Source organism: Oreochromis aureus, linkage group 17 (genome assembly GCF_013358895.1).
Source record: "Oreochromis aureus strain Israel breed Guangdong linkage group 17, ZZ_aureus, whole genome shotgun sequence".
Classification (NCBI taxonomy): Eukaryota; Metazoa; Chordata; class Actinopteri; order Cichliformes; family Cichlidae; genus Oreochromis; species Oreochromis aureus.
The window spans coordinates 3,812,896-3,838,220 of NC_052958.1; positions in this window are offsets into that span (position 1 = coordinate 3,812,896).

Consider the following 25,325-nt stretch of genomic DNA (forward strand, 5'->3'; position numbering starts at 1 on the left):
AAACAGGAACACACACCCCGCGCCTCAACTTACCAAACAAACACCCACCAGGGAAAAATACATTTCTTTATGTGGGGGCTTTTTAGCCTTTACTGACACAGGACAGCGGAGAGAAGATGGAAAAGCTGGGTGAGAGAGCAGAGGGAAGACATGCAGTAAATATTCTTGGGGCATGATTTGAAATCAGGTCTCTGCAACAGCCTCGCGGCATATGAGCTGCCTGCTTAGCCCAGTGAGTTATACCGGCACCCAAAAATACATTTCTAATAACACTCGTAGGCCACATACCACATCAGCTGTGTAGCTGCAGCACATGGACATATCTGCAGTTCTGCTGTGGCTTTTAACCATCAGTCACACTAACAACACGCACTCCACCCATGAAATTCAGGCTTCTGTACAAGTTGGATGACTCCATCTGTTGTTCTCTCACTCAGCAATTCATACACTAGTCTGTTAGTACAATTAACCACGCAGCAGGTCGTATTATTAGTGGAAAACACATTAGAGAAAACCAGCTCCGTGACTTGAATCAGCGGCCACAGAGGCTTCAAACATCAGGTTTCTCGTACATTAAAGTATCAACATTGCTTTGAATGCCGATGCACAGTTTTGAGACATTCACTGCCTGTCACTGGTTTTTGACAGTAGTCTTAGCCAGGAAATGAATGTGACTAGTATGTAAAAGATGTCTTCTGTTTGCACGACAAAGGCTAAGTCTGAGGGATGCTTAGCTTGTATTGATTGATATTTAGTCTATTTCAAGGGCTTCAAACTACGTCCAACCACAAGTCCAATAAAGAGCAGGCATTTAGTCTGCTTTGACTTTTCACATAAGACCCTGAGTCATGGACAGTTGGAACCTGCAGAGACCACAGAATTACACTCCTCTGTCTCCTTTTCAAAAGCAGGTTTGTTCTCCTCGAGATCTTCCACAAAATTCAAAGAGAGAGATTTGATGAATTCATTTGTTTCCTGTATACTGATGCTATTGTTATATATTTTATTATAGTTCAGATACAGTTACAGTTTCCTTATAGCATATCTGGCCACAAAACAAGATGAGAGAAACTCTTTTTTACTCTTCAATTAACTGAATAGTTTTTTCTATTCCGGGTGTTGCATGTTGTCAATGAGAGGTGTGTTTGTGCATTCAGTCTGTGGTTCAGCTCCACTCACTGGCACCTCAGACTATGTTTGCAAGGGGACCCCAGTAAGAAGACAAGCTAAAGAAGCAGCTCGTTTAAGAGAAAAGCTGAAGTGAGAGGCTGAGCAAAGGTCCAGTTCAGGGGCGATTTTAGCCCATTTTTGGGGGTGCTGAAGCACCCCCAAAATGAATCAAAGCACCCCCAAAGATTTTTTACTTTTTTGACAATATTTGCTGTTTGTGTGACACACTACTAAAAATATAAAAAGCATACAGTACTTAACTGAGACGTAACATTTTAACAACAAAAGTATAGAGAACCCCCCCTCCCAAAATGGTTTGTTCCAGCTTGCCTCTCCCCTACTCTGGCTCTAGCGCCGTTGCTGCTACAGCGATGGTGGCTGAGAGCAGTCCTGGCTTAAAACAGGACATATTAGCTGCATTAACCTTCAGTTACTCTTTATATAGTTGGGTAGGAGTCAGACCATGTTTCTTTTTAGCTGAAAAACATTACACCCAGGTAACCTGCAGTGTTGAAAACGTGTTTTCTGATGATGTTTGCTACCCTACCTACAATCCATCCTCGTGTAGTAAAATCAGTGACATTTGACTCCCATTGAAATGTATACAGCCTATTTAAAATCTAAAACTTAAAATTGTCTGTAGCCTACTGTTGTTACCACTGTCCTGTTTGAAATGGAATGAGAGAAGCTGCTTATTTTGTCATATGTGCCGATATGAAACCCAGGAGCCACATTCAGGTAAAAGTGTAAGATCAAACGATCTGTCAGTAAAGGATAATGTTGGATCAGTGTTTCAATATTTATATCTTTTATTAGATGTACATGTCGTTTGGTTATTTGCCTTTTGGTTGAAAGTACACTGAGAGAGGACTTTTTTATTAGTGAGCTTAACAGTATTTTTTTTTTCATATTAATGTAATTTTTTCATCTAATTGAATACAATCTATTTGTGTATGATTGTCAGTCCAAAGAGGGAGTGAGGAAAGAGGGAACGTGAGGAGAAAGTACAAGGTCAGGAAGAACCAGGTAAGAAAACAGACAGGGAACAGTGACAGGCAAAACAGAAACTGTTAACCTGCTTGAGAGAGTTGACCACCAAAAGTGATTTGCCAACCTCAAGGTGAGGCGACATAGGTTAAAATAAAAGAAAAAAATCTGCACAGCCATAGTAGTATCTGCAGTAAAGATCTTTTTATACATTGTACCATAGGCAAAGTTGCCTCCATTTTTATAATTTTTTTATTAATATTTTGTACATTTCAAGGACTCTTCTATTTTTGGAGTGTATTTTTATGTATCTGTATTATATTATACACACACATTAAAAGTGAATCTCTGTCCAAAAAAATGCACTCAGTTTACTTCTTACTCACTATGAGCATCATTTTCTCCCGGTAATTAAGGTTAGGATATGTATTTTTTTTATTCCAATCCATTCTTCATTTGCTGCATTTAAATAACCTTTATCAGATTTGATGATTTTGTTACAGACTTTTAAAAAAGTGTTTTGCTTTTCTTTCACAAATGTGGGGATTAAATTGTGTTAAAATGTACAAAACAGTGATGTCATGTTTTGTGATGAGGACCCAGGCACAGAGAGACTTGATGAATTTAAGAATCTTATGATTTAATAAAGAAATTTGCAGACTTGCACAGAGATGGTAAAATTATGATGACTGATAACGGAGATGAAGACAACAGACGACGAGGACAGGGAGGAACAGGGGTTTAAATGCACCAAGGAGACAGTCAGAGAGAACTCGGGACAACTGGAGACATTTAAGGATGCAGGGACTGACAGAGACAGGGAAGAAGTCTCATCGTGACGTGTAAAGTTTATCTTGCCTGGCTGGGCAGCTCTCTGGGTGCTCAGCATCCCCAAAGCTCTGATCCTAGAATCGCCCCTGGTCCAGTTTATGAAAGAAGGTGATTATATTTAACTGTGACACATGCAAAGTTAGCAGCATGATAGGCCCACTGATCACCACTGCTGTATTTACTACAGGGATTCTTTAATGATGGAGGTAGAATATCAGTAATTTCACATCCACTGTTTTTTTTTCTGACTGTCAAATTCTGGGTCAAGGGGATCTGGAGCCTATCCCTAATAAAGACAAAAACAACCATTCACATTCCCACCTGTGGCAGACAACCCACTGTGACCAAACACTTGGCAACAGTGAGAAGGAAAAACTCCTGTTTAACAGGAAGAAACCTCCAATGGAACCAGGCTCAGGGAGGAGCAGCCATGTGCTGCGAACACAGGGGGGTGAGAGGAGGGAGACAGGACGAAAGACACATCTTTGGATTGTGGGAGGAAGTTGGAATACCCAGCAAGAACACAGGGAGACAATCGAACTCCACACGTGGATCTTCTTGCTGTGAGGCAACGATGCTAACCACTACACCACTGTGCCACCCTGCTGTAATGTTATGAATATAATTAACAATTTGACAAAAACGGTCAGCAAACACAGCATCAGCCCTGCTCTAAATTTGCGCTCGCGATGTTTTAGAGAAAGCAAAAAACGATTCTAGCTTTAGTGTGGGTGTGTGGATGACAACATAGCTGCACATTTCCCCCAGTTGCTTTTTTATCTTTTATTGAGCTGCTTCAGATTTGACAGCCTTTTTGTTTTGTTTGTTTGTTTGTTTGTTTTTTGAGTTCTGCAGTGTCGCTGTCTGTGAGAAATCCTTAATAGCGTACAGCAACAGGCCTGCCACAAGTTATATTTCAGATAACATAATCAGTCTCACTGGGCTCTTTAGGTATCAAAGCAGGAATAATGGCGTACAGAAATTGCTTAATTAGGCATATGATTGAGTATAAAACTGTAAATAAATTTTTATTTCTCCCCCTTACCATCGGAAGATAATTGGTTACCATTTTGTACAAATGAGTGTTCATTTAGGTAATGAGTTCTATGTCTAGGGAAGCTTTTACATTTGTCGTTGCTGAATAAAGCCCTCTCCTACACTCACATTCATTTCTGTTTCTCTGCCTGCCCCCAACAGGTTAACGCTGTGACAATAAACATGAACTCATTTCATTTCAAGTCAAGGCAACAAAATCGTCTTTTTATTCCACCGAAAATCTTAAAGAAATTGGACTTATTCTCTGGAGTTCAAATATCTGAGCTGTAATCAACATCCCTTCAAACCAAACATCCCACATCTCATTTCAACAAATGATGCGCTAACAAATAATACACAGGGTGCAAATGCATTTACATATAAATTAAAGCCTAGACCCAGCCATGGACGCAGAAATGCTGTGTTATGAGTCAATAATTTAGACTAATGACTGCAATAATAGCAGTGTTACTGTAAAAGAATGTAAGTGGATGTCATTTGCATCTAGCATGTGTTCCTGACATCCCTGATAGACGCCAGCATTAGTCTTTTGGTTTTTGTTTTTAACAGCTCACAGAATCACGTTCAGCAGACGAGATGAGAGCTCATCTCATTTTTCGAGCTTATTATTGATCCCATTTTTGAAAGTGTTATGTGGGGGGCTTGATTTTCCTTTATTTTTATCCCGTCAGTGTTAGAAATGTTAGAAATGTGGCCGAGCTGCTTCTGATGTTCACACATGCCCCAAAATAAAATTGAAATAAGCTTGATTAGCCCAGAGTCACAGCTTTAAAAGTGTTTATTGCTTATACTGGTACACGTACTATTTATAGGGACTGATGGTAATAACTAATTTCTAAATCACCCAACATTTATATGCAAATAATAGGTAATAGGTTATAAGCTTCAGATAAAACCCTAACGCTTAAATCCATCAGATGGAGTGCTGAGTTTTTAGCTAAACCTAGCAAGCCTTTTAAACCAGTTATCAGTTACCAACAGCCTAATAAATGCCTGTTATCAGCAGTGTTGGGCAAGTTACTTTGAAAAAGTAATTAATTATAGTTACTAGTTACTTCTTCAAAAAAGTAACTGAGTTAGTAACTGAGTTACAAGATTCTAAAGGTAATTAATTACTTGAAAAGTAACTATTGCGTTACTTTATCTTTAACCCTGTTAGGATCCAGGGTATAATTGGCCATTTTTAACTACTTTTGATTTTCCGTCTACATTTCACCTTTAAAAATTTTTACTTTGCCTTGTTTGGTATCATTCTTTTCAGCACAACCTCACGTGTCTGAATTTACAGTTATGTTTTCATTTTGACATACTGTATTAACACAATTGATCTAAAATCAGACAAAAAACATAAAATCAGAGTAAAAAAAAAGTTTTACTGTAACAACCAAAAACATGTTTATTGAATCATATTTCATAACTTTAAATGCAAATATAAATTGTCAATTTTAAAATCCTATGCACAAGTTTTGCAAACAACAAAGTTATTTGCAGCCATTTACCTTTTACCCTCTTTTTATAGCCATTTCAAGCTATTTACAGAACAATCAGCTGTTCTGCATTCAATAAGACGCCACAAAAATTATTTGTGCCACTCCAAAAAAAACCAATTTCTGTCCACCATAAAGGAGAACATCACAGCCTGATACCTGCAGGCCTGACAGCAGCAGGTGTATCACTCCTGGTTTCTACCTGGAGACAGCAGTCGCCTCATTGTTCTGACACACAACACAAAACTATCCACAACACAACACACTAACTACACACTCCAAACACGCTAAACGTCACAAATCTCTCACATCTCAAAACTCTCTCTCTCTCTCTCTCTCTCTCTCTCTCTCTCTCTCTCTCTCGCCTTCACTCCTAAAACTTCCCCCTCTTCCTAAACAACCAAATGTCATGTTGCCATATCATTTTTTGATTGGTTGACATGGTACATTTTTCCACCAACACGAACGGGCTGTTTTTTGGTTTGTTTGTTTTTTTGCTATGTTCATAAGCAGAGAGTTCTTGCTAGCGCTGTCCTTAGACGTTAAACGTGACGAAACCATTCTGGAAAAACACGCGTATATATTGTTTATCATGACTCTGGTTTTACTTGGCCCGTCAACACAATTTAAAAACTGGTATACATCACCTTGTTGCTTTGTCATCTTAAAGTGGTCATGTGATTGGCTTACCACAACTACTTTGTTCTTCCTCGGTCAAACAGCAGCACTCATGTCATTGTTTTGCCCCCGTAGCTCCAGGTGTTGTGCCAAAAAGTGATCGTCGGCCAGAAAGTGATTGCCGTCCGCGGGAGCGCGCAGCTGCTTAAAGCTGTAGCGCCCAGATTATTTACGTGTGGTAAACTGAAGACAGCTTCAGCCGTCTGTTTGTTGAAAAATAGTAAAGCGACCACACCGCATTTTCTTGTTAGTAATGGTAACGGCGTTGTAACGATAGAAATAGTAATTAGTTAGATTACTCGTTACTGAAAAAGGTAACGCTGTTATTCCCATCACTGGTTATCAGGCTGTTGTAATAGGTCGAGAGTACTAACAGGGACTAGAAGAGAAACTATTGTTTTCCTTATTGGCTCTTTAAATTACAAAGTGTTGAATGATCAGGCCCCATCATACCGTAGACATGTCGTAGCATCATACTGTCCCAGTACAGCACTTCTCTCTCAGTCTGCTTGCTTGTGGTTCCTAAAGTTTCCAAAAGTAGAATTGGAGGTAAAACCTTCAGCTATCAAATTCCTGTTCTGTGGAACCAGCGCCCAGTTTGGATTTGGGAGACAGTCACCATCTCTGCTCTTAAAATTAAACTTCAGACTTTTTGTTTAGATGAAGCTTATAGTTATTGTTTAATGAAGTAACCGGAGTCATCCCTTAATTATGCTGCTGAGGCTGCTGAGGCACTGAGCATTATTCTTTTCACTCCTCATGTTTATATGTAATACTGCATATCTTTAACTTTTGTCTTCACTCTCCCTTAATCTTTTGTATTTTTCTCTCTGTGTGCTTCTTTTTTTGTCTTTTCTTCTTTTTCCTTTTCACCTTCCATACCTGGTTGTGGCTTCTCCCTGAGCCTGGTTCTGCCGAAGGTTTCTGCCTTTTAGAAGGGAGTTTTTCCTCCCCGCTGTCACCAAGTGCTTTCAGATGGGGGATCATCTGATTTTTGGGGTTTTCTCTTCAATATTTTAAAGTATTTACTTTACAATATAAAGCACCTGGAGGCAACTCTAGGAATTGGTTCTATATAATTCTAAATGTACATATTTATTTATTTATTTATTTATTTTTCTTTTAAGCACGCTTCATCTGTTCACTCCAGGGGAGCCGTTCCCTTTTTTTTTGGCCTTCAACTTGAGTTTTCAGCTCCATGGGCTCTTACTTGGGTTTAAATAGCTTCTGTCAGCTGCATATAAAATTTGACAAGGTATAATTTTCTCACTGTTAAAATAATAAACTGTGCTTGTTTGCTTAAGCATCAGCTATTCCCTTGTTGTTGTTGTTTTACGATCATCTTGATTAAATGCATGTGTCAAAGTGTAATTTGGAGGTATTTTCTGCTCAGTTTGAAGCTACACTTCTGAGTTTGCAGCTCAAATTTGTGATGTTTATTTTGTTTAGTTCTTTTAAAGCTTTTACAATTAATATACTTACATTAAGAATCATTCAGATTTTATTCGTAATGCTCATAAAAACGTCCACTATTTGCTGCAAAAGGCCGTTACACATGCGTTCAGCAATATGGTGTGCATATAGCTGGCATCATTACAATACAGGGAAAATAAGTGACTGATACCAGAGTGGCCAAAGTATGTTTTGTCAGCTAAACAGGAGATACATTAGTGGTGTGAAATTCACAGTCTGTGTCACTCTTTTTTCCCTTTTGCTGCTCCTCTAATGAAACTGTAAGCTGAACTCTTGGGATCGCATGCCAAGTCAATTGATTGCAATTTTACTTCCCCAGCAGGCTAGTGTAGGTTTCTCCCACTGTGGGCAGGCTTGTGCATGATTAGGTTCGCTGTGATGTGGGGAAAAAAAGAAAAAAAGCCACAGATTCTGCTGGAGTCATATCAGAGGTGGCCTGCAGATGCCACACTGCAAATCTGAATGCACCTGTACTGCGTCGCTCTGCCCTCACAGCGCTTCAGTTCCCTCCTAATCTGCGAAAAGGTTAATGTGTTTTCCGAAAGCAGCTGTGTGCTGCAGTATTTTTCAAACTTTCTACACTGAGTTAAAACGCCTGACAGCAAATCAGATCCTGATCCCTACGAACCATATGCTGCAGCATATGGTTCATCGGCTTCATGATAACGCCAATACATTGTGCTTTGTTTTGATGCTGTCGTCTTATCAGCCAGCCTTTTATATTCCCAGCACATGAGGAGTTATCCTTGACAAGTGTTTCTCTTAACTTGTTTAGCAAATTCATGCCTCTTACAGGACAAATAAACATCATGAACTTTGAGATGGTTTCTTTTCCAGGAAGCCATTTTTTGTGCCTTTTCCAGTTTCAGATATGGTCATGTGACCATCATGTGAGAAATAGTGAGATCTGTGATTTCTGAGAAATACACAACATCTGTAAAACACAGCGGATGTCCTGTCATGGTTTAGGCTGAAGTTCAGCCATGGATGCTGAAGATTTTCTCAAAATTAAAAAGTACAAAAAAAAAAAAAAAAAAAAAAAAAAAAAAAATTAAAAAGTACAGCACACAAATGTACTGTAAGATTTGTAATCAACCATACAATACCATCAGGAAAGCATCTGATTGTCAGTGGATTCCTTCATCAGCATGATGGTGATCTTAAATGCCAATGCAGTGTAGCGTACATGGATCGAAAAATACATTATTGAAGACTGTCAGTCAGTGGATTGGTCTCCCCAGAGTCCGGACTGCATTATCGAGACCGTGTTGGGGTCATCTCGACATAAAAGGGAGCCGACATCTAATGAAGCCTGGAGAACTATTCCTGAAGACTACTTAAAAAAATGATAAGAGAGTCCAACCTGTGCTGAAGAACAAATGTGGTCACAATGGATAGAATTTAACTCTGTAAAAAAAGTATTTACTTTTATATCATTTTTCTTGAACTGCTTGAAATCGAGCATTAACACAAAGTTCAAGTGACGTCTTCATGTGGCACAAATATATTTAAAGGCAATATCAGGATACAAATTGATGCAAATGCAGACCTATCTGTATTCATATAGCCTAAAATATTTCAACACGCTGTGAAAAAGTCCTTGGTTTCTTCCATAAAGTGTGGACATGAGGGGGACACATCGATCCAAATATGGATAGTATCAATACCAACGCAGGTATCAATACAATTGACAATACCCCATCAGATCAATGGGGTATTGCTGTCACCCTGCCGGGCAGGTTAGAGGTCGGAGTTCTGGTGAATGCGAACGAGAACAAGAGGACGTAGGATTCTGAAAATTCATACCCAAGGTGCATCTACTACGAGGCTAAGAGGAGGCCCCAAGTATTTATTTATTTATATTTTGGAAAAAATATACCTCAAGCACTCACTATGGAAACCTTTTGCTGCTGTCACATCATTTTTTATAGCCTATAGCACATTTAAGCAGCAGATGTTGTCCCAAAGGCCTTTAAAGACAGGAGCAGCGTCACCCATCCCAGCGAATGCTAGCTAGCTTGGTAAGCAGACTGTGACCATAGACTGTATGGAAGCATTACACATATATCTGCGAATGGGACCAAATAAAATGCTAGAATTTCACTCACCAAAGTTGAAGCACATATTAATTGACAATTAAATACTTTCACAGATGCTTTAAAAGGCACCAGCACCACAAACATTGAGAAGCAGTTTACTCAGATTACTCAGATTAGCCGAGATGAAGTGCAGTAGATATCTGCCAACTACAGCACCCTACGCTGTATCAACTTGTCAGTCACTGCGACTAAATAACTTTCAGCCTTGATAAAGTTTAAAAGGATTTCAAAAATCTCACTCCCCACAGTTGTTATGAACACATTATTTAGCTAAAGACACTGAAACTGCTCGTTTCTCCACTAACGGTGGGCAGTTTAATGGACGCTCCTATGGGGTTGGCTCAGGTGGTCACTGCAACAACTGCTAATTTTTTCAGTTCCTTTTGGGGTATTTTTGCTAGCTTAAATTTATTTTAACATCAAAAGAAACTCCAAAAGAAACAAAGCTTGACGGAGCTTTTCATCACATGATAAAACATTTTCCAACAAATTCCTTACGAGACATCCTTTAATCCACTTACTATCAACCCACTCCTCTCAGGTTGCCATACTACCTACTGTATCAGATGGATTTCTCTTTTTTTCTTTTTTTGGGGAAGAAAGATGCTACTTCAGGAAATCATTTGTTTCCTCTTTGCAATCCAGCCCTCCATGGGACCTTCACATGCCCAGCAAAGGCAATCGTTAAGAGCCTCTTTTTTCTGCTGCCATTAAGGTCTAATATATCACTTGTGCAGTCAATTGTACTTGACAGGCAGCTTCTTGAACTTGAACTGGGTCATCTGGTGACAGATAACATGGCCTGTTTGTTCAATTTCCTCCTTTGCAATAGCATCGCTCTGAAGTGAGTTATTATAAATCACTGTGGATGCGTTCATCATGTATCTTGTCAGTGCTGGGGAGAGTGTCGCAGTGCTTTTGTGTGTGTGTGTGTGTGTGTGTGTGTGTGTGTGTGTGTGTGTGTGTGCGTTTGAAAAAGAGAGAGTGATAGCACGTGGAAAGGAGAAATGAGAGAGGACAAATAGGACAGGTAGCAAGTTGAGGATGTGTTCAGTTTATGTCAGTTTGGGTTTGCACACGTTGGTGTTTATGTGAATATTTCAAGTCAGTTTGTGCAAAGAATTCATCCCTGTGTAGCTGTAACCTGTGCATGTGAGGGGATCATGGCTGAATGTGTATTTTTTGTTTTTTAGTGCATTCAGGCCTGTAGGTGTTCTTTTATCTGCAGCAGGTTTGGAATAGCTGGACTGGCTTTGGTGTATAAGCTTTAATGTGACACAGAGACAATAAAGACGTGACCTGCCCTCCCCCTTTCACCCCCACTCGAAAAGAGAGACGTAATCGTCTGAAGTGCACAGCCGGTGCAGGGGGAGGATGGCGGAGTACTTGGTAATGCTGTCCTCACTGTTCAGCTACACCGCGGGGGACACGGTTCTCCAAGTAGAATCAAAGCAAGAATGTGCACAACTTTAATCCAGAACTAATAATCACTGGCATTTTCTTGTCAATAACTATGGTCTTCTCTACGGAGGGTTGTAGCACACCACACAATTTTACTGTGAAATTTAACAGAGGTGGCAAGAATAGAAGAAGAACAGATACTTGTGTGAAAAAATATGCTGGTAAAAGCCGAAGCACTGAAGTACGTTTTTACTTTAAGTGAAAAAGTAGAAGCTCTGAAATGTACTCGAAATAAGAAGTAAAGGTAACCTTTTGGATTTCCTTCTGTTTCTGTGCCAAGCTAACTGAACCTTGTGCTATATTAATGTACTTATATGTTACACCATATAAAATGTTTAATATCTTACTGATAATTAACATACATAAATATATTATTTTTATTTTATTTGTTTATTAATTATTTAATTATTCTATCATTACATATATAACATCATCATCATAGTAAATATTATTATTATTACTGTTATTATCATTGGAATACAAATGTTATGTCAAATCCAGTCCATTTGAAATTACCGGCCACGTCACATCCTTTGATGCTCCTCAGTAGAAAATGTAACTTAGGACTTTGTTTATTGTCATTGTGCAGTTGCCTGCACAGTGAAATTAGCTAGCACGAACACAAAGGTGCAATAAAGTGACAAGTTTCAAAACAACAATATAAGAAACACTACATACACAATGTATAAGCTACAAGAAACATTGTGGGCGTGTATACAAGGTCATCATAATATAATAAGTTTGGGTGGAAGGGCTTTGGTCATTAAGGATAGTGAAACTATTGGGTAGGATGATAACTGCACATCTGCCAAGATATTGCACAGGACATAGTCAACAGCAGCAACAGAATGGCTGTATGGTCTGCTCACACGCACACATACACTCAAGGTTACCATAAGTATATATGGTAGTAATAGTAATATAACAATTTAAAGACATAATTTTAATTGTTTGCTTTCACATTTGTACTGTAAATTTTTAGAATTAACTTTTAGCATCAGTGAAATATGTCAGATGTTGGATGTTTCATCTGTTGTCTGATAATTTATTAGAATAACTTCAAAAGGTGAATGTTAAGGTCAGCTTTAACCACAGCACATCGTTTGTGCCTGTCCACTTTGGTTTTCCAGCCCTGATTCCTTCTGTTTCATAATCATTGGATGTACTGATTGATTGCATGTATCACATGATTCTGCACAGACACAGATTCAGTATTGTGTACTACAACTTCACTGGATGACAGAGACAAACAACTTCAGTCATTCTTGGCCGTCATTAACTTGAAGCAGTAATTTTGAGTGAAATACATCTAACATATATGCAGTTAATTATTTATGCAGGCTATTAAAGCTTGGATACATGTGCTTGGTAAAAAGGGAATATTTACCAATCAGGTTGATTCCATTAAATTCAATGTTTCACATTGTACATATGTTACAAAATTACATTACAATTACATTATTAAATTTTCTCTTGAGTGTGCGATTACCTCAGTTTTGAAATGTTTCAAAATGATGATGCACAGTTACAGGCTAATGGTGAGCCAACATTAGGAGCATTTGTCAGGTAAGCTGTCAATTACTGCCTTGGACACAAGACAGATGCCAACTGTCCATGTGCTTTATGGTAAAACTGATACAGTCACACTGGAGAGTTTCCTTCAAGGCCAAAGAAAAGGATGAATGATGGCATCGAGGTGGAAGTTCTGAAAAAGCCAAAGTGAGAGAATATTTCAATAATTTTATGCCGTGTATTGATTATGAAGTAGGTTAAGAATAAGAACTTGACACACAGCTGCATTTATTGATTGGGACATGCTGATATGTTGACCATTAATAATAACTACATTTATTAAACAATGATAGTAAATCGTCGATTAACACTTGAAGTGAATATGTGATTTTATTCCTCCAAGGTAGCGTTCAGATTTCCATTCAGTGTGTTTACCTAACTTTGGTATCAGAGCAAAGTTGATCAAAGGTTTTTCCACCTGTTTTTCAGCTTTTTTCTTTGAATTATTAACTCCACCATTCGAGAGATTCAAGTGTTTTCAGAGAAACAACAAGCAATAAATGGTGTTAGATATTTTTTAAGCCAGGAGGCCAACTAACACATCACATCAGCATTTCAAAAGAGATGGCAAACCAAGCCACAACATGATCTCTAAAAAACCAACGTAAACTAGGGAGACAAAAACAAACCGGCTGTTCAGGAAATCAAAGCGGCTTCATTTTTTTTCATTAGCTTCTCAGGTTCCTGCTACAAAACTACCTGTACATCACAGTGATTGCACCGGGCCGATGACGAACCAGACAGAAATGAGTCTTGACACTTTAAGTTGCGACTTGATCGGATTACGGCAGTTGGTACCATTAACGGATGGGCTGAGTGTCTGTCTTTCTACACTCAAGGCCTGTCCAGATTTAGTTGCCAGTGTCCATCATACAGAGACATATCGACAGGATCGCTGATGCCTTACTGAAATCTGCAGTATAAAGAATTACTCTCATCCTGTTTTGGTGTTCAGCCTTTGGGTTTTTTTCATTTCTAACACTTTTGGTTTGCTTCAGCTGGATTTTGGCAGATTTACCACTCAGCTATAGGTCTATAAAATGCTTAAAAATTGAATTTATGAACACTGATCACCATTAGGCTTGAATTATTAAGAAAAAGTCCAAAGTAAAATAACATATTCGAGGTTCCACAGCATTCAGACTCACATTAAAGTGTTAATGTAACTTCTTTATCTTTTTATTGCTGGGTGGTTTGACAGTAGTGGGTAAGTCTAAAATATGCATTTACTCTGTTACTGCCAGCTGTCCCTTCACTTCAGTGGTTCAGCTGCCCTGTGACAGTGCTGCCCCCAGTGCCCTGTTCCAGTTGTGAGGAAATCTGTTGCCTGAAGCTTGTCAAGGGCATAACTGCTCCCTGACATGCAGCTCCACAAACCTCTTTTTAACTTAGGTTGTTAACGTCACACGTAGAAATAGTAGGAGCAACTTCAACAAAAAGTTAAATGCAGTGGAAGCAAAATTAACTATGACCGCAGGGAAGAAATGCCTTCCATCAGGTAAAATTGTATTACAAACGCACAACACTAATTATGAGGACATGAAAAAGTCACCTTGTTTATCTGATTGCTATGTTGGCTCTTCACTAAAGTCCATTTGCATGCTTTAAATTGGATCCCTTAATGAAGAGAGGTTCTTTCTGTGTTTCAGCACCTGTTAAACCATGCTGATTGATGTCTGGTTTGGCGAGTGGTGGAAGAAAACTAAAGTGAGGGAGCTAATATGGCATGAAAAATGCGGAGTGGAGACAGACAAAGCAACGCACAAAATGAAGTTACACCAGGAGTAATGTTATTAAATGATGAGTGTGTTTACGGGTGTGCACATATGCATATCTGTATTGTCTATATATACACTGACATTTCCAGTTATTGCACTGGCGTTGGATTGAGCATATCTGCAGAACTGAACAGTTGAAACCCTGCAGCAACGTAGCATTGTGTTAGCATAAAGCTGCTGTAAATACCACAGAGGTGCTGCCACAGTGAAAAGTATCCATCCATCCATTTCTTAATATTTTATCCATCCAGGATCAAGCCTTATATTAGATTATGTTTTTTCTCATTTTATGTCTTATATGTATACTGTTACATTACTGCATGGCCACACGACCAACGTTTCCAGCAACATTTTGAGCCAAAAGCTCAGATTCTTACTGTTCTAAATGTTCAAATACCCAGCTCTGTCTGCCAGTATTGAAGCCCCACCCACCTGCTGGTCAAACCTTCCATTTGCCAGTGGCAGCCAATAAGGGTAAAGTTGGCTTAAATGAAAGGCAGAGAGAGCTAAGTGTATGAACTCAAGGGCTACAGTCATACTTGTGGAACATACTGTACAGTAAATGGACAACAGCACTCGGCCACACCTCTGAATCTCTGAATTCAGGTGTTTTTGGTTCCACTGTCACAGGTGCAGGTAAAATCAAGCACCCAGCCATGCAGTCTCACATGTGCAAGAATTGATTGTTCTCACTGTATTTCAGTGCAAAGTGCTGAACTGTGGCACATCGTGGGTAAAAGTCACTATGCCGACTCAGTAACTGCAGAGGTCTAAACCTCCTCTGGCATCAACATCAGCACCAAAACTTTGCACTGGGAACTTCATGGCTTTGGTTTCCATGGTCGAGCAGCTGCTGAAGGTGTAATATGTAGGTGGCCCAGTACTTTTGTCCATAGAGTGTATAAGGACTATTTTTGAGCTGTGAATCACATCTCAGACACACCACAGCTCTAGCTGTCAGCACAGCAGCCCCCACCAAACTATATTTCTACAGTAATAAGGACGTCACTCAAAAACAGGGGAAAAAAGCTTCATTTTGGTTGTATAGGACTTTATATTTACTTGGTTTCCTAAAGAAGAATTTTTGTTTCAGACTGTGGATCAAGGGTGGTATTATTGTTAACGTTATCATGTAAAGATACTATAGCACAGTTCAAGAATGAATATTTGTTTGTGAAGAGCTTAATATATTAGGCTGCTGTCATTTTTTCTGGAAGTTGTTCATGTATCATATATTTTCAAGCTGTATTATTATAACCAGCTTCAGCTTTGTGAGCAAGAGTTTCTAGTGATAAATGACAAGTAACATTAGGTGTGCCCTCAATCTCTCTGTTCTATGTTTTAATAATGTAGTAGCTAATCTGGCTTTGAACCAGGATATTCATTCAAGCTTCAGATCTTCAAATATATGAGGAATATCCTTACTGAGTACAGTTTTATCATAACCAATAGAACTGATGGCCAGACCAAGTTATTAGTCAGTGTGCGTGTGGTTTCACAGTCCTCATCGCACTCTTTTTTTGGTTTTTAAACAGATGGCAGAAACACTAATTTTAAGAATTCAAAACACGAGTTGAAAAACCAGTGGATGATGTTACCATAACATCCATCTTTTACACGGTCAAACTCATATTGAAACAACTGCAGTAGCAAATAAATGATATTTATCATTAGCATATTTTCCAACAGGTAGGTTTTCTCTTGCTAATCGTTAGAGCAGAAGGTGAAGAAGGTTAATAACCCCGCACTGTACAGAAGTAGGAAAAGGCTTCACAGACAAGTTATAAATATAAATATGCTATAATGATGTTATTGCCTGCGTCATAACGCTATTGTCTGTCTTTTGTCTTAACCTCCTAAGACCCGAACTCTTCCACGACATGCATTTCTAATTTCTCTTTGATATTTGGGCTGATTGGGACCCGGTGAATGTAAAAACAAAGAATTACCAGATTTATTTTTTTTTTACCTGATTTTTGTTTCTAAGAAAAATAAGAGCCACATATGAAGATATTCATTTGAAATTTCAATAGAACAGTAGCAGTATTAAGTCCTCGTAAGTGGATATCAGGCCCCTGTAGAGCACAATTGAGTATTTTGGTCTAAATAACCCAAAATGTGATGTCCACATATGTGGACGCCAGGTCCTAGGAGGTTAAGTACATCGCGAGTAAAGAAAAAAACTGAACCTAATTCTGGTGTGTGTGCACGTACTTGGCCAACAGAGTCGATTCTGATTCTGAACAGGAGTCCACCAGCGTTTTTGTTGATTAACCAACTATTTGCTCAGTACCACCTTCATTGTGCATATCACACCTGCTTAAGGCTTTTAATTCAAATGTGATTATAAAAAATTGATGTATATTTGAGCTCATTTAAATATATGTAGCTAAAGATGTAGCTCTGTTTTTTCAAAGTTAACAACAAGCTGTTTTTAGTGAATATTTGTTCTGTTTTGATTGTGGAATATTTCCTTCCACAATCACCAAGTGGTTGCTCATAAGAGGTTATATGACTTTTGCGGTTTTCTGTGTTTTCTCTCTATTATTGTAGGGTCTTTATCCTACAGTATAATACTGTCTTATACTGTCTTGAGGCAACAATTGTTGTGATTTGGTGCTATATGAATAAAATTGAATTGAACTGAATTGAATTATTGTTTTACATTTTTTGCAGACTATTTATATTTTTAGTTCTGAAACACAGTTTCACATGTAGTGGAGCATTTCCATAGAGTGCTCTGGCTACTTTTACTAAAGCTTTGCTAAAGAAGAACTTCCGAATGATTCTTCCATCAGCAGTTATTGTCATTTAATGGTAAATATTTTAATGATTACTAAAGAAGTATGCAGACAGAGTGCAGCAAGATGCGGGACTGAGACTATCAGCATATTCAAGACAGGCAAAATAAAATGAGGAAATACTGTTTTCATCTGGTCCAGTTTGTCTTGCTGTCTTAAATACTCAAAGATGAAGGTGTTTGTTGTGTGATGTTAGCATGAAATTTGGATTAACTTCCAACATATTTTGTTCTGTCCTACCCTCATTAAGTCAAAATTGGCATTTTCTGAGATCAGAACATAAACAAAAAACATGAGAATAATATCACTGTTCTGAAAGTTTAATTAAAGCATTTATTATTATTTATTTACATATGTGCACAAGACATCACTAGTTTATGTATTAAAAGAGTTCTTGGTGAAAAGCTTTTATAAACCTGAAAAAACACGACAAAGAGACATTAAATCCGATTGGTTTGTGGATTAAAGTAACCCGTGCGTCAGACAAGACTTAAAGAAGTGTGGACGCATGTTAACACAAATCTCGCTCAAACAACACCAGCATAACATTAGCATGAATCAACTCCTGAAGATGATTTATTGCCCAGATACACAGCTACAGTCGTGTGTTGGAAACAAAGCACAGTTGCCCTTAAATTATTCATGAGATATAATAAGAGAACAGAGAGTTTGTCGATGAGCACGGGACTTAGTGAAAATGGAGATGAGGAGATGGAACTCTATTACAAAGTGAACATCTTTTAGTAAGATGGAAATTGGCAGCTAAAGAGTAGGAAAGTATGTTTCCATGTTGTCACAGAGGTAAAGCCTTTCAGAGTGGAGAAACATTTTCGGAGGAAGAGTGAGACCTCAGCTTTGGCTCGCTTCGGGGAAACTGTTTGTAGTGTAATGTTATTCGGGCCTGCGGACACGTCGAGTTCTGCCACAACAAAAGAAGACTTGTTTGAGAGGAGGAGAGAGGCGACTTTCAAACAGCATATATTAAATGTCTTCTTTTGCTGCTTTCACCTCCTGTGTTTGCTGTCCTTTGAGTTTTTTTCACATCCCCAGGCTACGGCACTAACAAGGCTCACCGCTGTGGTCTTTGGTCACACTGTATTTACTTCACTGTCACATATTGCAAATAGACTGGAACCAACAGCAGCAGCTTCCTTACCTGAGCTTTAATCTGTTGAATCACACTTTTATACTTGTTTCCAGAGTATTCCAATGTATGGTGCAGCACATGTGTCTAACAGTGCAGCTTAAGGACATAAATGGATGAAAATAAATCAGCAAATAATGAAAAAAATTATGTGAGTCTGGTGTAATCATATACATATATGCTAACTGGGTGTTAGCTACTGTGTCCGACACATTCACATAGGTTGCACTCCGGACGTCTATAATCCGTCTAACAGTCTATGGCTCTGTTGCTGGAGATCTTTACCAGAAAATTTGATGGTGAAAAATGACTTCTTCTTGTTCCTTCCTTTCACAATAAAATCCCTTGCAGCTGAACACATGAAAGGCACAAACCAACCTCAGGTGGTCACAAGCTTGTGTACTCGTAGTACTGGTCCCAAGCCTGGATAAATGGAAAGGTTGAGCCAGGATGGACATTCAGTGTTAAAATCTGTGCCATCCATTAGGAAGTGAAGGAGCAGCTGAAATATATTTGGTATTGAAACTGTCTTATTTTTTCATACAAAATTAAGGGTTATGTATCCCTGTGGCAGGAGGGAAGTGGACCCAAATGCAGACACTCATGCACAGAAAATAAACAGAGAACGGCAGCTTTATTGTTGCTGGAGGAACATCCTTCATAGCATAAGCTCACAGAAAAACAGACCAAATCACCGGGAAACCAGAAACATGAAGAGACTCACAGTACACGAGGAGGTAAGACGCGACAACGGACAGAAGAAAACACACAGCTTAAATACACGAGGGAATGGGAAACAGGAGGGAAACACAGCCGGGACTAATTAGACATAAAGAGACAAGCAAAACTAGATACGCTGCACATAGGACAAAGACTATCAAAATAAAACATGAAACACAGGACAGGTGCGGACTATAAAGACTTCACAAGGGGACATGACTAAACTTAGATACAGAACAAAACCTAAGAACCACGATTCACAAAGACACAGACTGGACTGACTGGGAGACAGAAGGAACACGGAGACGAGAATGACTAGACATGGAGTAGAAATGGGAACAGAGACTAAACACAGGCTAAGATAAATACTAAGGAAGGAAACATAAGAAATAAAGATAACCAAAACCAGGAATAACAATAGTCACAGAACATTACATCACAGTCTCCAGCTTATAGATATAATGTAATAAACTTCTTTGGTAAAGGATATGAAACTGATCTCATCATCTAGTAAACAAAACCCCAAAATATGTTGGTTAAAAAAAGATTACCTTTACATTACTGTTCATTAAATTGTGACATGAAGGAGTGTGTAATATTAGTTTTGTGATAGTGTAAAAATCATAGTAACCATAAAGATATTTACCAATTAACAACAAATAAAATGTGGTTTTAAATTTAAGCTTTATTTTATTGATTTGTGCATTTGAGAACAACTCCAATATCATGTGAACGTAACATCGCTGAGTAATTTCAATTTCAGTCCCAGCAAGAAAAGGATTTCTTTGTGGAAATGCAGAGAACAAACTGGATTTGGGGGGCAGAGCAGTTAGTGGCTGGGCCAGTTATTTTTAGTTGCTGTAAGTTAGTATAATTAGTACTACATGTCAGTAGTAGCTATTTTTGTAATGCTAGGATATATATATAAAGATATGTAGTAATTACCAAAATAATTGTTTATGTTTCTGTAATGGTCAATCCTCTTTAATGCACAAGCTCTTTAAGCAAAATTATATTTTTAATGCTAAAAATTCAAATTTTTTGATTAAGGTGCCACTTGAAAGTAATTTACTTGAATTCCTAAAAAGTGTTTAGTGGTTGAAATTTATCCTCTATTCATTTTTTAAGAGAGCATATTGCCAACATTGTGCCAGATCAACTTTCTAAAATATTAGAGCTTTCGTGTTTTTATGACAGGTGGTCTTTATTAAACACTTTATGGGATTCAGAATACAAATAATGGTGGATTGTGTGATGTATTTGTAAGTATTTTACCCTTTGAATGAGCTCTTACACTGCCTTCATGTTTAACAGACTGTGGGTGAAGTTTTCCCACCAGCACCGAACGCTCCACAGCTGGCCTCTCTGAGCTAAGTAGAGTGCGAACCAGCCTGTAGGGAGGCCATGTCATATCCATAAAAGGCAGAAAGGTTCAAGCAAAGATTGGTGCTCCTCTCAGAGTGTAAACTTGAGAGAAGAAAGTCATTGATGCCACCTGACCTCGTGAAGAAGCGCCGCGGCGGCTCTCCCATTAGAACCTGCTGTAGCCTATGGAAGATGGAAAGTGCTGTGAGGTAATTTGGAGAGCACAGTGAAAGTGATTTATTTTTATACGCTATTGTTCTTTATATAATGAGCAGAGAGGTGTTCATTACGGAGAAATGCCTTCTACTTTTGCCAATTAGGGCTATATGATTAGCAAAGAGATGCACTTAAATTGCAAATTCAATTCTTGTTGAGACGGGAAGTGTATTGATGGTGCTGCGCTCCTCACGAGTACGAGTCCCGTGCCAACATTTGTCCTTGAAGCCGTTTTTTCCCCACAGACTGAGCTTACCTTAAGCTTTAGCTCGGATGTTATTCCTCCTCTCAGGACTACGTGCTGGACACCAGCCCAGTAATTATGCTCATATTGGACTCGTGATTTAGATGCAGTAACTACTTTCAGTGCTGCTGCAAGAAGTAATGCTCACTCTATGCAGAGAGACAAGCAAAGAGCATTTTTAAAAGATGAAAAAACATGAGGTGTGTTTAAATCACACACCACAATCACAGAATCTCTCTGGCAAGCACTGCACTCTGATTTTGAACTGTTAGCTGTGTTTTCTTAAGTTTTGCAGCTTTTCCTATTGATAAAGAAGCCCTCATTCATACTGCACAAAAGTAACTAAGTAATAGGTAAACGATTAAATGACAGAAAGTTCCCGTTTTTTCTACCAGATAAATTTAATTTACAGTGGGTTCACAGAAGAAAAGGACAATAACATCTTTGTATTTTATAATTACAGGACATTCTGGTCGGTGAACTAACAAAGCTTTTTCTGTACTTTTACACATTTATCATTTAGTTTCAATGATGTGGCCCAGTTAAGATCAAAGTATGTAGCCTGCAATGTAAACTGAGTCTGACATTCCTGCAGTCAGTGTGATCCTACATAAACATTTTTGTCAAAACTTGAAATTAGAAATGTTCTGTGATTGGCTGGTTTCCTTTTGCCATCAAATCTAATCTATTGTAAATGTATTGAAGCACATTAGTCACACTTACTCACTGCTTCAGAGTCACTTTGTACGTTGAAGATACTTTTTAGCCAGAAGTGACCACATCTGAATGCTAGCCTGGGTGGTGGGGGGACCATGGACCATGGTCTTTAGTGGACTTTATTGAGTCCTCCTTCCAGTCTTGATGTCCAATAAAAACCGTGTGGTCTTTATTGGACATCAAGACTCAAGTACAGACAAAATCTGAACAGCAATAGCAGTTTTGAGTTCTTTATGTAGCTCGAAGGGAAAGCAGGGCTGAACTTCTTCACTTGGGTGAAGAGAGCAGTCTTGACTATGGTCGGGAGATGGATCCACTAGGAGAGACGAGAGTGGGTTTAGTGAAACTAAGCTGGTCAAATTGTGTCCACAGTTATGTGAGCTGACTGAGAGAGTGGTTGTTTGGCTTCCTTGGAGAGTGGTCCTTAGTGGAGGAGAGTGGCTGGTCCACTGGCTTTTGGACTAGATGGATTCCAGGAGGGCAAGCAGGCTGGTGGGTAAGTTTACCAGAAGAGAGGAATCAGAGTCATAGAAGGAGGTAAATTTGAGTAATTCAGGAGGAAGACACTGAAAATATGGGAAGCCGGAAACAGGAGTAGGAGAATCCAGGTGAAACATTTGGGACCCAATTTACCCACACCGAAGATTAAATTCAGCTGACTGGTGACTCTGATGGAAAACAGCTGATCTGAACGGTAAAGCAGGAACCCAAACTCAAAACCAACCGACCAACCAGCATGGACCATAACAACAGCTCACTACCAGTGAACTACAGTTTTTTCCATCTCATGCATCCAATCTGATTATAAATATATAGGGTCGTTTGTTTTTCTCCGATTCTGTGATTCAAGTTACAAAGCAATCGTTTTATAATGTCACAAAATCTTTTCAACTAAAGAAAATTTGCACATGGAACTGTGTGTTATCAGTGTCATCTTCTTGTGTTTGTTAATAATCTTCAGATACAGTCTGATAAGCTTCTCGCATCTTTCTGAAAGTTTTGCCTTTAGAGTTTCTTTGTCTTTGCTGTAAGCCAGTTAAATCTGCTTACTTCACCCTCGTAACATCTTTAAGCTCCAGCAGGTGTGAAATATTCACTCTAGTGGTGTCATGGTCCTGGGTCGAGCGACCCAGTGTTCGAGTTTTATGTATCTTTTGTGTTCATTTGTGCTTAGCTTAGTTCACCTAGTTAATTTCTAGATTGCTGTTTATGTCATCTCCCCCTGTACTCAGTCTCCCTGGTTCATGCGTCTTGTCTGCGTGGTTATGTTTAGTTCATGTCTAGTCTCCATGTTTCCTGTTTTACTTTGAAAGTCTGTATTCAATGTCAGTGTATTTAGTGTCACTTCTCCTGTCCTGTCGTTAGGTTCATGTGTGTCAGCTGTGTTCCCATGTGTGGCCACTTCCCCTGATCATCCCTTATGTGTATTTAGTCTCTGTGTTTCATTCAGTCGGTGTCGCATCGTCTGTGTTATCTCCCCTACCCCTTGTCACCGTTTCCCAGCCATAGTCAGTCATCGTTTGTATATTGTTTAGTCATAGTTTAACTTCTCAGTAAGTGTCCTAGTTTCCTAGTCTTTGTTCAGGTTTTCCCTCAGTTACTTTGTTGCCTTTTTCTATGAGTTTTCGGCCCTCAATAAAAGGCTCGCTTTTTGTTAAGTCCAGTTTCGTCTCCTCGCCTCTGTCTGCTCTTGGGTCCTCTACTCACTCCACACGGTCTGCCCCGGCAGTCCGTGACAGGTGGGTTAAATTGGTTGTTGAATCTGCAAAAGGGTGAAATTTGAAATCAACCTATTACTAGCTGATGACAGTTGATAACAAGAATAAAAAGATTTCAGGCCTTTTATTAAATACTTACTGCAACTGATTGAAGTCAAAGGGATTTCTTAATATAAACAACTACAGCTGCTTTACACAGGAATGGAAATAAAACAGGCGTGTGATAAATCACAAGCATCCAGTGCTGCTTCACTTCATGAAACTAGAGAGAGCGTGCGTGCGTGTGTATTCATCCGCAGTCTGACCAGGTGCCCAGACAGGTGACCTTTTTACCTCACGTCATGGCATGAAAGATGCACCCTGCTGCTGCATGAATTCTGGGTAACCTTGCCCCCGTAGACAGGATATGCCTAAGTATAGCAGCCCACTGAGCTATAGGTCAGAACGAGGCCTGCTCAGAAAGAAAATCACAACTCTGTGATTAAAGTGTATCATCATCTCCTGCTTAAACCTCTGTTTGCATACCATCTGTATAAAAGATCATTTTGAATTCATGCAAAAAGCGTCCGGTCAGGAAACCCTACGATGATGCGAGGTGACGTTAAGTGAAGCTCGATGGGTTTTAGCAAGCTGAGAGGTGGAGAGGAGCGATGGGGAAAGGGCAGGAGACGTGCTGGCACCTGAGCCTGAAGTGAACTCTTCCCGTAGTTTCAAATATCCCGTCGTGACGTTCCCGCAGCGCACACCGCTCTAATTATATGACAGGCAGCTCAGATCTTCATGTTCTTCAGTGTTTGTACATCGGCTCCCAATTAAGATCGAGACGTTCTGCCAGCATTGCGAGGAACAATAATTTAAGAGTTAAGGTTTTGTTAGGTCAGGGTGTCTTTTCAAGGTCACGTTGAGTAATGAATTAAAGTTAGAATCAGGCATCAGAGAAACTGCTGCGACTTACAGTATAATATTTTGAACATCAGCAGTTTGATTGTAATTAAATACAGAAACTGGTGGCCTACTTCTGCCCAACTCTGGCAAATAATCTCAGCACAGCCGAGCTGAAGGATGTGATTAATGATATCCCAGCATGAAGCGAAGACAAAAGTCTATGTCATCTATTGTTTTTGTTTGTTGACTTTTTTTCTTTTTTACGCCTCCTTCTTCCTTCTACTATGTGTGTGAGGACGGTTACTTCCAAAAGAAACACAGTCACTGTCTCCACTGTGATTTATTCCCAGCTGTGTGTCTTTATCACCATAGTCTAAAATAAAATTATGGATTATTTTTTTTTTTTTTTTTTTTTTTTAATCCACCGGTCAGCCTCTGAGGTCCATGGATCAGGTGGTAAAATACTGAAATCAACCCCTGTTTGCTCCACCTGTGATTGATTGTTACGGAGCTAAAAAGAGGTTTGATGGAGTTTTGAAGAAGTCCTGTGAGTTGCAGTGTCAGTGCGTTTGAAAAAAAAGAATTTCAGCTGCCAAAACCTGTCGAGATTGTTCTGTTTTCCCCGTCGCTTTCAGCGTCAGCAGATAGTTTATGCTTAATAGGGTGCGCATGGTGTCCTTGTTGTTGTTTCTGGTCTTATTTGTTATGCTGTTTGCTCGCTACACTTCCTGGTGTGTGTCCCGCCAGCTTCTGCGTGTCCTACTTTACCATCTCTTTCAATATTAACATTAATTTTATTATACTGTCAGCAAGTGTTGCTGGGCTGTCTTCCTGATTTTGTTCCAGTTTTCAGATCATTTCTGTTTCTAAGTTTTGATTTGAATCATTTTGATTTTCTTTCCTTACGTTTTTCTTTTTTGTGG